The 16406-nt window shown below is 37.4% G+C and overlaps 1 long non-coding RNA gene across 4 annotated transcripts in view; it reads right to left on the bottom strand.

Moving 5' to 3' along the window:
- Positions 1-1081: 1081 nt before the first annotated feature.
- The window catches only part of LOC103883093, a 145814-nt gene continuing 130489 nt past the window's right edge, over positions 1082-16406 (bottom strand). For all 4 annotated transcript variants that reach the window (XR_645191.4, XR_645192.4, XR_004183197.1 and 1 more), the window contains one exon: positions 1082-3180. This is a non-coding gene — a long non-coding RNA (uncharacterized LOC103883093). The remainder of the gene's footprint in view (positions 3181-16406) is intronic.

The following is a 16406-nucleotide window of genomic DNA, read 5'->3' as shown; positions in this document are numbered from 1 at the left end:
ATCAAGCCAAGGTTTCAACACATGCCCTAAAGCCTTAAGATGTGCCCCTAAACTAGTTTTGTGACCTTTTATAGAGGAGAATTTTGGAGCGAGATTTACTTTTGTTTCCTACATATACAGATTGGCCACAAGGCCCAAAAAGAATGTTACAGTAGAGCAATGAGGACTATGCAGAGAAATGTGTCAGACTTTTGAGAAAGAATAAGAGGACAGTGAATCAATGGACCTAAATGAGACTTGGACTTAGACACCAGCCCTGCCCCACCATCCCCCAGATCACACTCCAATGATACAGGATTGAAAGTCAAAACTTACTCACATTTATGGCTCAAAATAATTGTTATCGGCCAGGTGTGGTGGCTCACACCTGTAATCCCAGCACTTTGGGAGGCTGAGGGGGGCAGATCATGAGGTCAGGAGATTGAGACCATCCTGGCTAACACTGTGAAATCCCATCTCTACTAAAAATACAAAAATTAACAGGGCAAGTTGGTGGCAGCCTGTAGTCCCACCTACTCCGGAGGCTGAGGCAGGAGAATGGTGTGAACCTGGGAGGCAGAGCTTGCACTGAGCTGAGATGGTGACATTGCACTCCAGCCCGGGCGACAGAGTGAGACTCTGTCTCAAAAAAAAAAAAAAAAAAAATAGATAAATAAATAAAATCAGGCCTCTGTGTTAGTGTGCACCTCTTCAAACTGCAAAAGGACATTTTATACATGCTATGCAATTGAATTATTTTTGAACATCTCACTTTATTTCAAAAACATCAAGAATCCTAACAGTTTTTTTTTTTTTTATCAGACATACCTGGAATTGAGGGGATCCTAGCAGCTGCCAGGTCCCTATACTTTTTCACAGGAAGAATAGACTATCTGCTGGACGCAGTGGTTCATGCCTGTAATCCCAGCACTTTGGGAGACTGAGGTAGGTGGATCACTTGAGGTCAGGAGTTCCAGACCAGCCTGGCCAACATGGTGAAACCCCACCTCTACTAAAAATACAAAAATTAGTCGGGCGTGGTGGTGGGTGCATGTAATCGCAGCTACTCCACAGGCTGAGGCAGGAGATTGCTTGAGCCCAGAAGACCGAGGTTGCAGTGAGTGGAGATCATGCCACCGTACTCCAGCCTGGGTGACAAAGCAAGACCCCTGCTCCAAAAAGCAAAAACAAACAAACAGACTATCTATTTGCAACACTACTGTGTAAGTTTCCTCACACCTACCAATTCTCCAACTGTCTAGAAACTAACTGGGTGTCCTACAATTCAATTCAATCTTGATACTAGCTACCTGGAGCTAGTGTGAGACTACACAGGTTTAAGGACTTAGCCCAACAAGAGTGCCCCCACTTCAGATGCTAGTCACAATATCGGGTCCCCAGGTTTCCACACTTCCATACTTCCATCTGACTTGGCTACACATTGGAGATTCCCATGAACCACACACTTGGGGCTCAGTGTTTTTGCTCAAACAACTCACAGAACTCAGAAAAATTGTTTACTTACTATTAGCAGTTTTTTAATAAAAGATACAACTCAGGAACAGCCAAATGAATAAGGTGCAGAGGACAATGTTTGGGAGTGGAAGGCAAGGTGGTGCAGAGCTTCCATGCCCTCTCCTAGAAAGCCACCACCCTCCCAGAACCTCCATGTGTTCACCAACCTAGAAGCTCTCTGGACTCCACTGTTTAGTAGTTTTCATGGAGGTTTCATTACGTAGGCATGATTGATTACATCATTCACCACTGGTGACTGAACTCAATCTGTGGTTGCTCTCCTTACCCCAGAGGTCAGGAGGTCGTGCTAGAAGTTCCAACCATCTAATTACATGGTCTTTCTGGTGACTAGCTCCTATCCTGGTCACCAGAAAGAAACTATCTAGAGACCCCAGCCACCAGTCATCTCATCAACCCACAAAAGATACTCCAGTTGTGTGCCATGAACGAGGGACAAAGACCAAATATATATTTTGCGTTGTATCACAACTACTTACTAGAGGGTAATGTGAGAACTATAGAATTTACCTCCAAATTACATATGCACCATATCCAACAAGTCCCATGTTCAGAATATTGTTTTAATACATTTTTGTTTTTGAGTCTCTTCCATGGAATGAAACTCTGTGGACTGTTAGTAGATATTAAGTTAAAAAAGTAAAACAAAATAAAGTTCCATTTTCAAATGGGATTAATCTCTGGAATAAACTAATTAAAAAATATTTACTGTACAAGTGCTCAGACTTTTAATATCTTACTGTCTCTAAGACCCTTTGAAATAAATATACATATATGATACATATATATATGTATAATGTAAAATTTACCAAAATCATAAGACTCCCTTTGTAACCAACGACGCATCTTGAGAGAGTAGACAATCAGTAGAACACAGCTTGGGAAATACTGAAGGGCATGCCTTTCATTGCATTTTATATTTTAATACCATAGTTACTTTTAGGACTAAGAATTATGATAGTGCATGTAGCAGTCAGTAATATTACCCATAACCCTCTTCTCTTTTCCACATGGAATTTCATCTCTGGACTTATTCTGATATTCCTGGGTGTACAAGATTAGTGCCGAAGAAAGTGGGAATTTTGTCTGTGTAAGGTTTTCTGGATTGGACCCACGGGTTTTTAACTGCTTTAGTCAATTACTTGTTCCTTAAAGCCTGGGGTATCACACCCAAATTGTTTAATTGAGTTGAAAAAGTTTATTTACAGTATTTTCCACATAACTGACTTTTTCAGCCAACTGATTTGCATAGAGTACAACATTGCTAATTTATACTAATGACTAAGAGAACACTGGAGATTACAAATTTAAGAATTAGCAAGTCCTATAAGTGAAAGCATGCAATTAAAAGCAATTAGAGCTGTCTCACCACAAAAGGGACTTGATTAGTCCACGCTTATTATTTATGGTAGTGATTTATAATATGCTATCTTTATTTTGTGATGAAACGTCCATAATGTGACATTTTATTATCATCCTACAAGAAAGATGGACAAAGCTGTCAGAGAGTTGGTAAAACTTGTCAGCTTTTCTGATGGATCCCTTTGTTCGCTCAGCGCTTACTGTACTCTGCTCCTGCTCTGTGCGAAGTACCATCTTCAAGCACAATTTTAATGACTATTTTCTAATACGATAAGACTAATAGATTTCACCGGCACCTAGAAAGCACTGAAAATAGTAAGAAAAAGACAGAAAAAAATACATCAATAAGTCCATCACCTAGAGATGACCACTGCTAAGATTCTCTGTGCTTACTTCCAATATTTTCTTATACATATATGTAAAGAAAATGTGATAATGTAAATATGTTTGCATAATTGAGATTTTTTATTTTCAATTTTGTATTATGATTTTTCACTTAGCTGTTGATGAAAGCATACCAAATTATATCCATAATTATTACTGCCTATTTAAAGCATATCATAAATTTATGTATTTATGTCCAGTTAATACTCAGAAATCAGCAGTTTAGTTGCTATTACATGTTTTAAATAAATCAAAGTCAATAGTCTAAACTGGTTTTGCACCATTAGAGGTGGTTATTTGTATATTTTTCTGAATAGCTGAAAATAACTTATTTTGGAAGATGAGACAAACTCAATTTAAACCTGGTATTAGTCATACTTGCTATTGGAGTATTACCTTCCAGTACAGGCAGCAGCAACTTCAGGCAAACAGGAACAAGTACTAGCTTAATCTATATTTATCCTTATAATGAAATGCAGCTTCCTCAGTCATTGAGTTGCATTACAATTTCCATAATCAATTTCAGCCCACTTCAATTTTGAGGAACTTCAATTAGAAGTTCCAGGAAAAATAATTTTTATTTTCATTGTCACTATTTCTGTTTCATAGGTGAAGCAATTGTAGCACTGAATGGGTAGATGATTTTTATAGGGCTTTGGAGAAATCTAATTTCTTAGCATTCCTAAGGGTTTTTAAATGCTAGATCTCCTACACACTCCCTCAAATGAAGACAAAAGCTGTGCCTTAAGGAAACAGATGTGGTACAGTCATTCTCAACTGAAGCTATGGCTACCACATGAGAATAATTGGCATTAATTAATGCATCTAACAGCTTTAAGCTGACTATGCATTTGCACAACTCCCCTAAAAGCTTCCTGACAGGATCCTCTGAAGTGTACTAACAGTCTCTTAGAAGTCCCTCAGAAGCCCTTTAGCAGTCTTAATAGAAATATTTTGCCCAGTACTAGGAAGGCGTATAACGTTTAAGCCAGCTCTTTAGTAGTTCTGGAATCCACAAGTCTCATCTCTTCTAAGGTCAGTTCTACAAAACACCTAATGCCTGCTCACAGCAGATTCTCAATAAGTATTCATAATCACATATTCTTAGTAGAAATTTAAATAGCTACTGCGTTATATTCATCTCCAGAATTGATGATTCATGATCCTTTTATTGATATTCCCTGGAAATTCCTATCGTCTTATAACATCCATTGCAAATCTGAAGCATTCAGAGTTTGTAAAAGAGAAGCTAGAAGCCCTTTATTCCATTTCTTCCAGTTTACAAATTAATCTTTTTAGTGTACAATCATGCATTGAGGCAAGTTAAATTTCTTTGTGATACCCAGGGAATGATATAATATAAGTTAATGCAGGTGATTCTTGCCTAGGAAAAAAAACAAACAAACAACACCCTTAGTGGTCCTGCTCTGTTCCTGCCCTGGGCTAGGAACTTTACACATAGTATGTCACTTGAGCCTCACAATGGCTTATAGTTGAAGGAAAGAGAAGCCTGGAGAAGTCCAAGATCTGACCTGATCCTACATCTTCCTGACTTCAAGTTTGTGTTGTTTCCACCTCAACATGAATTATTTAACAATCATTGCATCCTCCAATAGATTTCTAGTGCCCCAGTATACGCTATGTGGTCATTAGTTCCAAGCTGGCCACAGAGGAGACCCAGCTGGTTCCCTTGCCCTCTACTAAGTATATTCTAGAACTCATGTCACTTTAGAAAACCATAAAGTCTACAAAAAGTCTGGAGCTTTGCTCCTCTATTTATTCATGTATCAGGTAAGATACTAAAGACATGGGTTATGTCACCAACATGGCACAAGTATGCATATGTAACAAACCTGCACATCATGCACATGTACCCTAGAACTTAAAGTATAAAAAAAAAAAAGACATGGGTTAAAGGATACAAATAGACACCTTTCAAAAGAAGACATCTATGCAGCCAACAGACACGTGAAAAAATGCTAATCATCACTGATCATCAGAAAAATGCAAATCAAAACCACAATGAGATACCATCTCACACCAGTTAGAATGGCAATCATTAAAAAGTCAGGAAACAACAGATGCTGCAGAGGATGTGGAGAAATAGGAACACTTTTACATTGTTGGTGGGACTGTAAATTAGTTCAACCATTGTGGAAGACGGTGTGGTGATTCTTCAAGGATCTAGAACTAGAATTACCATTGACCCAGCAATCCCATTACTGGGTATATACCCAAAGGATTATAAATCATGCTACTATAAAGACACACACACACGTATGTTTATTGTGGCACTATTCACAATAACAAAGACTTGGAACCAACCCAAATGTCCATCAATAACAGACTGGATTAAGAAAATGTGGCATATATACACCATGGAATACTACACAGCCATAAAAAAGGATGAGTTCATATCCTTTGCAGGGACATGGATGAAGCTGGAAACCATCATTCTAAGCAAACTATCACAAGGACAGAAAACCAAACACCACATGTTCTCACTCATAGGTGGGAATTGAACAATGAGATCACTTGGACACAGGGTGGGGAACATCACACACTGGGGCCTGTCGGAGGTGGGGGTCTGGGGGAGGGATAGCATTAGGAGAAATACCTAATGTAAATGATGAGTTGATGAGTGCAACAAACCAACAAGGCACATGTATACCTATGTATCAAACCTGCACATTGTGCACATGTGCCCTAGAACTTAAAGTATAATTTTAAAAAATAAAATTTAAAAAAAAGACATGGGTTACTTTTGTAAAATCTTAGGAAAAGAGAATTTTGGAGTCCTCCAAATAAAATCTGAGCCTGAGAAGTTGGAAAGATGGATTTGCTGTCACCTACAAAGCGGGGAGCAGAGCTTATTAAGAGGAGATCAGGAGTTCTGTTTTAGATGTATTAAATTTGAAATGTCTATTAGACATCTAAGTAGAAAATAATTAAGCAGTCAAAAGTATCACTTTCAAATTAATAAGAGAGGTCTGATAGGGTGATGTAAATATGGGAGTCCTTCTTGGTTGGCTTGTTCACTGAAACCACAAGATTGCATGAGATGGAGTGAATGCAGATCAAGAAGCCATCCAAAGACTGATGGGAATACCACGTTAAGAGGTCTGAAAATAAGGAGGGATCAGCAAAGGCACCTGAGAAAGAATAACCAGTGATATAAAAGAAAAGCAGAGAATATAGTGTCCTGGAAGCCAAGGGTAGAAGTTTACTAAGAAGAAGGGAGAGATCAATGTGTCAACTGCTGCAGAATTATGTAAGATGTGAAATGAGAATTCACCACTGAATTTAGCAACAAGGAAGACACTGGTGACACAGACACGAGAAGTCTGAGTATAATAGTGGGGATAAAAGTCACACGTTTGAATGCTGACAAAAATGACCCAGTAGACCAGTTAAAACCAACCAACCAACCAACAAAAACCCTAATGATGTCAGAAAGTAGAATTGCTAAATGAGTCACCTTGAGAAAGTGAAAGAGGATGGGACTTGGTGGCTCAGATAGGGGTATAGATCACCTGTGGTCACAGGTAAGGAGGAAGAGTATGTTGATATAGATGCTGGAAGGCTTTGAAAGTAGATATCATGAGAGGCTATGGAAACCCTCTTCCAATGTTTCAATTTCCCCTGTGAAAATGGAGGTAGGGAAGAATGTGTTGAAGATTAGGGAGGAGCAAAGAGTGAAGTAATTATCAAGTAGAGCAGAATGGTGAATGAATTGTCAAGGTTTGTCAATTCATGGCAAACATGAATAAGGTATGATTATCAGTGGAGCATTTAGAGCCCAACTGAGGTTCAAGGTCATAAATTCAAAGAGAGACTAATCAGTGTGATTATTTTTCTTAAGCCACATGGGTACTGGCCTGGAGAAGTTAGTTGTACTTAACCTGAGTTGTGGTTTGGGAAAAAGAGTATGACGAAGGGCAAAGGAGAGGCTACAGCTTCTGGTCATGGAGGTTAAGCTGGGCATGGGGACGGTAAAAATGGCAGATCACTGGCTGATTAATTCCTCCTCTATAACAGATTCTGAGTAGGAGTCCCAAAGTGGCGTCTGTTACATTCTTGAATAGTGGCAGGTGACCCTGTACATTCAGGCCCCTAATCCAAAACAATGAAGGTTTGGACAGAGTCAGCAAGAGCCAAATGAGTGGATTTTTTAGTCTCTGCCTGTGATTCATTGGGTGAATTTACTCAAATCACATTGTTCCTATGTACCTTTTTTTTCTCTCATCCACAATTTAGAGAAAATATCTTCCTCACGTGCTTCTGAAAGGTTAATAAAAACTTGGGTAAAAAAAAAAATCCTTGAGAAAGGATTTTGCATTCTACTAAAGATGCATTATACTAAATTTTATTTAAAATGCTTTTATATTAGCATTGTTTGCCGAAGTGTGTTCCCCTCATAGTTTACACCAAAATACATTTATCTTTCTTACCTGGATAAATGAATCTTATTCTTGACATCAATTGTTTCCATTGCCCTTCTTTTAAATTTCTTTCATTTTTGCCACTTTAACATCTTACTGATGTTAGTTGAGATGCCAAAACTGAATTTAGTATAGATATACAAGTTTCCTGACAGATTTATTTTATTTAAAAAAAAAGAGAATAGGGACTAGTGTTTTTGAGACTCTACTATGTGGCAGATGCTACACATTTAATATTTGATTTAATCTTCAAAACAATGCTATGAGTTTATTATTATTATCAGCCTCATTTTACAATGATAAAACTAAGTTTAGAGAGATTATGTAATTTGTCCCAGTACACATAGATTGTAACTGGTAAGCTTAGATTTGAACACAGTTGTGCATGATTCCAAATTACATGCTCTTAGATGTCATTCCATTATATTTCAATAAAACAGATTAAAACCAATGTTGTCTCATTTTTAAAAACATGTTCCCAAAATGTAGACATTGTGAAATCTGAAGAAACTCTACTACAGCCCTCAGGGAAGCTTAAATTCTTATATTCTTTATATTCCCACACAGCATGAATTCTGATACCATCTTTCCCACCTCACCTGTATCACCCATGTCCCTACCCCAGGAGAAGTGGAGAAAAGGGAAATACTCACAGAAAAGAAATTCAAAACATTTCTCACTATAGGTGGCATGGGAAGCTACAGGATTATTTGGTGGTGAGCTGCACTCGGGAAAGTCAATGCAGAGTTTGGTAAAGCTATTCTCGCCAGCAGTTGGCACTGAGTGCTTAGGGAAGGTCTGTTAACTGACTGAAGGGACCCGTCACATTGGCGAAAAAGGGGAGGGGAAACACGGGTTCAACCTGTGTGAGTGAGCCGGAATGCTTCCAGGAACTGAATTCTACTGTGGTTTTGTTTCCATTGGTGTTTCTAAAGGGTGCTTTATGTCTTTTCATTTAAGGGTTCTGTATGAAAAAAACTCATAAATAAGAGAAGGGGGCAATGTCACCTTCAAAGCCAGCAAGTTTCCCAAATACCTGCAGCCAAATTGTGAAGTGTTTTTAGTTGCTAGAAGCCTAGAATTAAGGCTCGTGGTGGGGAGCTAGCCAAATATAGTATTTCACAGTAATATTTTAACAGTGCAACTATTTCTTGAAAATCAGAACTCTTTTCCTGAAGCAAAGAACCTCCCCTAGTGAAAACATGCATATATCTGTAAATTCCTAAACATTTTGCCCTGGAAATAATATCATTATGTATTTATAACAAAGTGCATTAAAAACAGATTCTATTTGAATGAAGCAGAAGCCCTGACATAGAAGAGAACCACGGCTTTTTGAATTCCTTTTATCGGGAATCAAAGTAACAGAAAAATTGAAAGAATTCAGATTGTCAGGTTGCCACAGTTACAATGATTTTATAGAACTAGAGTTACCTTAGGAAAAGTAGTATGGTAAAATGATTATTTTACTATAGTCCCCATCTATGCTAAGAGAATATATTTTCTTTCTTGATAGAAAATTTTTTTATTATACTTTAAATTCTGGGTTACACGTGCAGAACGTACAGTTTTGTTACATAGATATACACATGCCACGGTGGTTTGCTGCACCCATCAATCCATCACCTACATTAGGCATTTCTCCTAACGTTATCCATCCCCTAACCCCCTACCCCGACAGGCCCTGGTGTGTGATGCTTCCCTCCCTGTGTCCATGTGTTCTCACTGTTCAGCTCCCACTTATGAGTGAGAACATGTGGTGTTTGGTTTTCTGATCTTGTGATAGTTTGCTGAGAATGACTGTTTCCAGATTCATCCATGTCCCTGAAAAGGACATGAACTCATCGTTTTTTATGGCTGCATAGTATTCCATGGAGTATATGTGTCACATTTTCTTAATCCAGTTGGGTTGGTTCCAAGTCTTTGCTATTGTGAATAGTGCCGCAATAAACATATGTGTGCATGTGTCTTTATAGTAGCATGATTTATAACCCTTTGGTATATACCTAGTAATGGGATTGCTGGGTCAAATGGTATTTCTAGTTCTAGATGCTAGAAATACCTAGCAAATTAGCCCACAGCTCTTCAAAAGATAGAGCAGATGGGGCAAGTGAGTGTTTAAAGTCCCTTCCTGCTTAACTGCTCCTACTCGTGGATAATTATCTGCCATCCCACAGCCCAGTCACAGTATCTATCTCTTCTGAAATAACATGTGGACCCACCGTGTCAGCAAACTGACACCCTGTAATGTTCTCATCAACCAAGTAGGCCATTTTACTCAATCAGCGGTGGAAGAGAGAGAACCCTAGTTTAAGCCCAACCACATCCTTCTAATTATCAAACTTTGAGAAAACCTCTAGTGAAAAATAAATGTTCTCAGTTCAAAACTACTATCTCCTCATTCTTACTGACTGCAAGGGTGCTTCTCTCAGAATTTGTGCTCTAAGCAGAGAAGTATCTTTTCAGCACATCCTTGAATTAAATCAGCACATCAGTGCAAGCAGCCCAGAGGGCCATGAGCCACCACTTTGCCATCCTCATCACATTTTCCCCCAAATACATCCCCAGTGAGGCTCCAGAGCCCCCACAAAATTGTTTTTGCAGTCAGTGTACAGTGCAAATTGGATTTCCTATCATTAAAAAGGAAGACATTCATTTATTAACAGTTTCTCTGCATCTGAGGCCCCATTCCATGGGAGATGTCTCTTATCTTAAGGGAAAACAGTGTTAACTTAGAAACACCAAAGACAGTTTTCTGAGTCTAGTGGCAAATCTCAGTTTACACTATGTCTAGCCACAGACTTGGCTCATTTGCTCTAGGCAAAGCATTCTGGAGGCAGGAGTAACTTACTTGTTCCTTTCCATACCATAACAATCTGGTGTATGGTTTATTCCTAAGGTTTATAGCCAAATGTATAGTTGAGTATGGTAAGGAATGATGAGGTCTGAAATTGTAGCAAAAACCCACCCTCCTCTCATTATTCCAGTGACTCATGAGTTGAAGGTTTCCAGTGGTGCTTTGTTGACTGGTGTGTGATACTGTTTATTTTCTAAAAAGGCATAGTACAGTTGTTTTTTACCTAGTGAAAAGATGGTGTAAAGCTATCTTGTATCACTGTCAAGAGACTTAAATAATTTAAGAGACTTTTATTCATAATCAAACAGCAGTTCATATAAAAGATGGAAGCATTCTACCAAAGACTATAAAGGCTGGGGAAAAAATGGTATTTCCAAAGGCTTCGATGACTTTGAGTATGAATACCCACTAGAGGGAAAGTAGGAAAGTACTAAGATTACAGTAGGGTAGGGAAAGAAGAGAAAGAACATTCAAGAAAGTCAACTGTTGGATGAAATCCAAACCTTTAATCCCTGAACTCAAAGAGAAAAAAACAAAACTTTAACATCACTCGGCAATGACTACTCCAGCCAACATGGATGTGACACTCATGGACTTTGAATAAAATCCAATTGTCTGCTGGGAAGATTGGATAATGGCAAAGAAATACTCTGAAGGAAATGGGCAGCTGGAATAGGATAGTGATTCTCTAGAACTAAAGAAAAACTTCCCTGACTTCCTAAAAAGAAAAATATAGCACACAATAAGCACACAATGGATGTGCAGCTAGAGAAACGGGGTATACAAAAAGCTCAGAACTGCATGTCAGATTATTTTACCAGTATTTTGTGGCTTTCTTGTAGCTCACTGTTCTCAGGACAGCAAACGCAGGGCAAGGCATTTTACAGATAGATGATAATGGCTTTCAGTGTTTCTCAAATTGGCTCAAAGCCCATACTGTGTAAATTGCTAAAAGCCCATATGTAATTCTGAACCTCTTGCAGGCTGAGACTCTGTGTGCTGGTAATAATTACATAGACTGGGATAATTAACTTCTGACATGAAAAGGGATGAAGGTGAGAGACAAAAATGCAGACCATAACAACTTTTACTTAAAGCAAGGGCACAAATTGACAAAAACCCTGGGGCATTCACTTGGAAAAATTTACTCTAGTCTATGTCTCTAATGTTTTCCTATAAGAATAAGAAGAAATTTCTCCCTGCTCACATGGTTATTCTTTTCTGATATTTATGGGTTTTACAGCCTTATCCATTTTAATTTACATATACTTCATGCATTCTTGAGTAAATTGGTGCAACATCAAAGGAGGACAATATGACAATATTTATCAAAATTTTAGTGAATACACTATTTGACTCAGCAAATTCACTGTCACTCATTTGAAATGACTCGTGGAAAAGTCATGTTTAATAGCAAGAGTGAGAAAACAATACAAACAGTCTAGCCCTGTCAATATTAAGATTCCTAAGAGAAGACATAGGCCCAAGGCGCACAGCGCATTCAGCGTGTGAACACTCCTACAGGAAAAGAATTGACCTCGGCCTGCAATAAGCAAAGCAGCTGAAACTGAGTCCCCTGCATAACACATGTGAGTATTGAAGAGCTGTCGCTTCCACAAAAAAAAAGAATTAGAAAAGCCTGGGGAAAGGCCGAGAAAGTTTGCCATCTGTCCGAGGCTCTCAGCGAGGATAAAAATAAACTCACGGGACGTCAAATCTAGGGCGCTCAGGGTCTCAATCTACACTAATCACAGGGTAAGGGTCCTAAAGAGAAGAAATTAAGATAGATCTATTTACAACCGTTAAAAACAGTAAGGCTCCCACAGAAGTATCCTCAAACTTCTCTAGAAATATTTTCACAATTAGGGATTCAAGGAACTCCTATGGGGGAAAAGTAGCCCAGTTCAAACTAAAAATGTTAAATTACTCGAGAAAAGGATGTGTCATGAAGGACAGAATATTTCAAAAACAGACCCAAATCCCTATAAGACAAATCTTTTAGCATAAAGAGCTAAAAGAATAAATAGAAACTATAATGAAAGACCAGAACCCTGTGATGAAAGCTCTGGCTGAGCTTTAATAACTAAATAAATTTCTGCAAATGTAAAAATGCAGTTATGATTTGAAATGTAATAGATAATAATAATCTTCATAACAGATTGGAAAATATATATTTTTCTAAGTAAAAATAACAACCAGGTATAAAACAGAATGGAATAAGAAATCCAATATGTAGGCCGGGCATGGTGGCTCACATCTATAATCCCAGCACTTTGAGAAACAGAGGCCAGTGGATCTCCTGAGGTTAGGAGTTCGAAACCAGCCTAGCCAACATGGTGAAACCCCACCTCTACTAAAGATATGAAATTAGCCTGGCGTGGTGGTGAACACCTGTAACCCCAGCTACTTGGGAGGCTGAGGCAGGAGAATCGCCTGAACCTGGGAGGTGGAGGTTGCAGTGAGCCAAGACCACACCATTGCACAGCCTGGGCAAGAAGAGCGAAACTCCATAAGAGAAGAGAAGAGAAGGGGAAGGGGAAGGGGAAGGGGAATCTAATATGTAATAACATTGAAAAACACAAAATAACTAAGATAACAGTACAAGAAATACACAAGACCATTATAAAAAAACTTCTAAACACTACTAAAAGACACAAAAGAAGATATGAACAAATGGAAAGATATGCCATGTTCTTGAGGAGAAAGACTCAATGCCATTATCTTAATTCTCCTTGAGCTGATTTATAAATTTGCACAACCTGAAACATCAACCTTTTTAACTAGATGAGTTGATCATAAAGTTCATATAAAAATAATCACATAGGATCATCAACACACAGACATTAAAAGAATGAAATTATGTCTTTTGTAGAAACATGAATGGAGTCATTGTCCTAAGTGAACTAACACAGAACTAGAAAATCAAATACCACATGTTCTCATTTATAAGTGGGAGCTAAACAATGGGTACATGTGGACATACAGAGGAAAGTATTAGACACTCGGGGCTCCAAGTGGGGAGGGTGAGAAGGAAAAGAGGGCTGAAACATTATCTACTGGGTACAATGTTCACTATTCAGGTGGTAGTGAAAAGTGCCTCACTAAAGCCCATACTTAATCACTATGCAATATATCCATTTTATAAAACTGCACTGGTACCCTCTAAATCCATAAAAATTAAAAAATTAAAAAGAATAGGAAAACACTGAACAAAAATCAAAAGAGAGATTACTACTACCAGATATTAAAACAATTTATTGTATATTAATAATCATATCGGTGTTTAAATGGGACATGAACAGACCAGTGATGTAGAAAAGAAAATCCAGAAATTGACCCAGATCCTCATAATTCACAATATGATATAATAAAGACAGAGTTTCACACCAGTGGGGGGAAGTAGACTAATCAAGAAGTGAAATCATGTTAGGACAATGTAATGGCCATGTGATTCTTACTTATTGAATGCCTGTATCAGAATATCTCGTGTACCCTATAAATATATACACCATGTACCCACAAAAATTAAGAATAAAAATTTTAAAAAAATAATTTTCAATTGATATCAGAGACAAAGAATAACCTATTTAATACAAAGCTTTTATGGTAAGGAAAATAACAACTCAATATAATGGTCAATAGATATGAACAGAGTTCACATTAATACAATAGCTCTCAAACACATGAAAAGATGCTCAGTTCACTTAAAGTAAAAGAAAATTAAGACAGAAATACGCTAAGAAAATTTTTCCATCTATTGGATTGACCAGATTTCAAAAGTTTGATCACACCATGGTTAATTGGCTAGGAAAACAGATAGTCCATGCATTCTCTTTTGTTGTATTTTAAATTTATGTATAATTCATGCATTCTTGAGTAAATTGGTGCAACATCAGAGGAGGACAATATGACAATATTTATCAAAATTTTAGTGAATACACTATTTGACTCAGCAAATTCACTGTCACTCATTTGAAATGACTCATGGAAAAGTCATGTTTAATAGCAAGAGCGAGAAAACAATACAAATATCCATCAATAGGGGCTAGTTAAGTAAATTACAACACATGTGCAACAGAATACTGTGCACCAGAAAAAAATAAGCAAAGGAAATTTCCATGTACTACTATAGATACATCCCCAAGGTACATGGTAATGTGAAAAAATCGAAGTACAGATAGTGAATAAATATGCCACCTTTGGAGTATCAAGGGTAAGAGAAGATAAAAGTCTACTGAAATATTCATATTTGCCTGCACATACATAAACAAACTCTGGAAATAGACAAAATAACTAAAAAGCAGTAGTTAACTCTGAGGGGAGATGTCAAAGATAGAAGAGTGAATTTTCACCACATACTTCCTGATTTTTTAACAATATGTATGTATTACTGTATTCAAAAAATTAGATTTAAAAATATATTTAAAATGCTCAAATTCAATTATAATAATGAAAATTAAAATTCAAACAGTACCACCTACACCTATCAAATTAGGAATTATTGTTCATGACAAATTTCCAATTTGGCAATGGTCTAGCAGAAAAGAGCACACTGATACATAGCTGGCAATGGTATAAACTGATACCCTCTTTCTTTGAAGCAATTTTGGCAAGACTTTGAATGCTTATATCCTCCAACTCATCAATTAGAATCCTGGAAATGTATTCTAAGGAAAAAATGTGCATATTAATTAAGAATTACAAGAATGTAAGGGGGGAATGGAAATTGGAGAGGTGAGGCTCCAAATGATACTTCAATTTTATCTATAATGTATTCTTAAAAATAAAAGAAATGTGATATAAATATAGCAACAAGGCAATGCTTAAATCCAGGTGGTAAGTATCTGAGTATTTGTTATGTTATTCTCCCTACTCTGCTATATGTTTTGATTTCATTTTTAATTTATTGCACAAAATTACCCACGTAAGTGAACAACATAGTTTTTTTAGTGTATATATTTAAAAATTTGCTCCAGCATGGAAAGAACTATATTACGTACATGTTTTACACATTTTTAAATATTGCGTGAATACCTTTTACATATTAGATAAAACACTTAAGACATTAAAGTGTTGACTTCAAGCGAAGAGGAATTAAATAACTTGAAATTTATGGAGAAGATAAGAGATGACTTCATGCCATTGATCTCAGACATTAGTGAACATTATTACCAGGAATGTTTCTATGAATTCCAAGGTCCAATTTCAGATCTGTAAAGTGTGATTATTCAGAAGGAAGGTTAGGCAAGTATATCAAATTTAGCAAACCCTATTCTAAAGTCTGGGGCTCATGGTCTAAGGTATAGAGCAGTGCTTCTGCAAGTATGGAAAAGCCACCTGCTCCAGTGCTTGAGAACATTACAGATTCCTTGGTCCTACCCAAGATCTTTCTAATCTGCAGTTCTGCAGTTGGTGCCCTAGGAATCTGCATCCTAACAAGAACCTCAGGTTATTCTAAGGCAAGGCTTTAGAAGCACTGATGTAGATCATTGATTTTTTTTCTTTCTCACAGAGAAAGAACTGTGCTCAAGATACAGCTGGAGGGATGCAAGCTAAGTATAAGGCAAGAACCAATTAAATGCCAAAAGGTGTTTCTAAAGGAGGTTATAAAATCTACTGTTCTGGAAATGCTAAAAAAATATATACTTTTGCCTGGTAGCAGAAGGCTAAACTAATGACCCCTGAAAAGCTTTCATGGCCTTATAGTTTTAGATATAATTAAATGCCCAAAGGTAAAAGAGAATAAGAAATTGAATGGGTTTTGGATGATGAGTTAATAATACAATAATAGGCTAGGCAGGGACAATGCTGGTGCACCTTTGAAGCTGTGCAATGAGATTTCAAAAACT

Source organism: Papio anubis, chromosome 4, assembly GCF_008728515.1.
Source record: "Papio anubis isolate 15944 chromosome 4, Panubis1.0, whole genome shotgun sequence".
Taxonomy (NCBI): Eukaryota; Metazoa; Chordata; class Mammalia; order Primates; family Cercopithecidae; genus Papio; species Papio anubis.
Note: the sequence above shows the minus strand (reverse complement) of the source record. Positions and strands in the feature narration are given on the sequence as shown.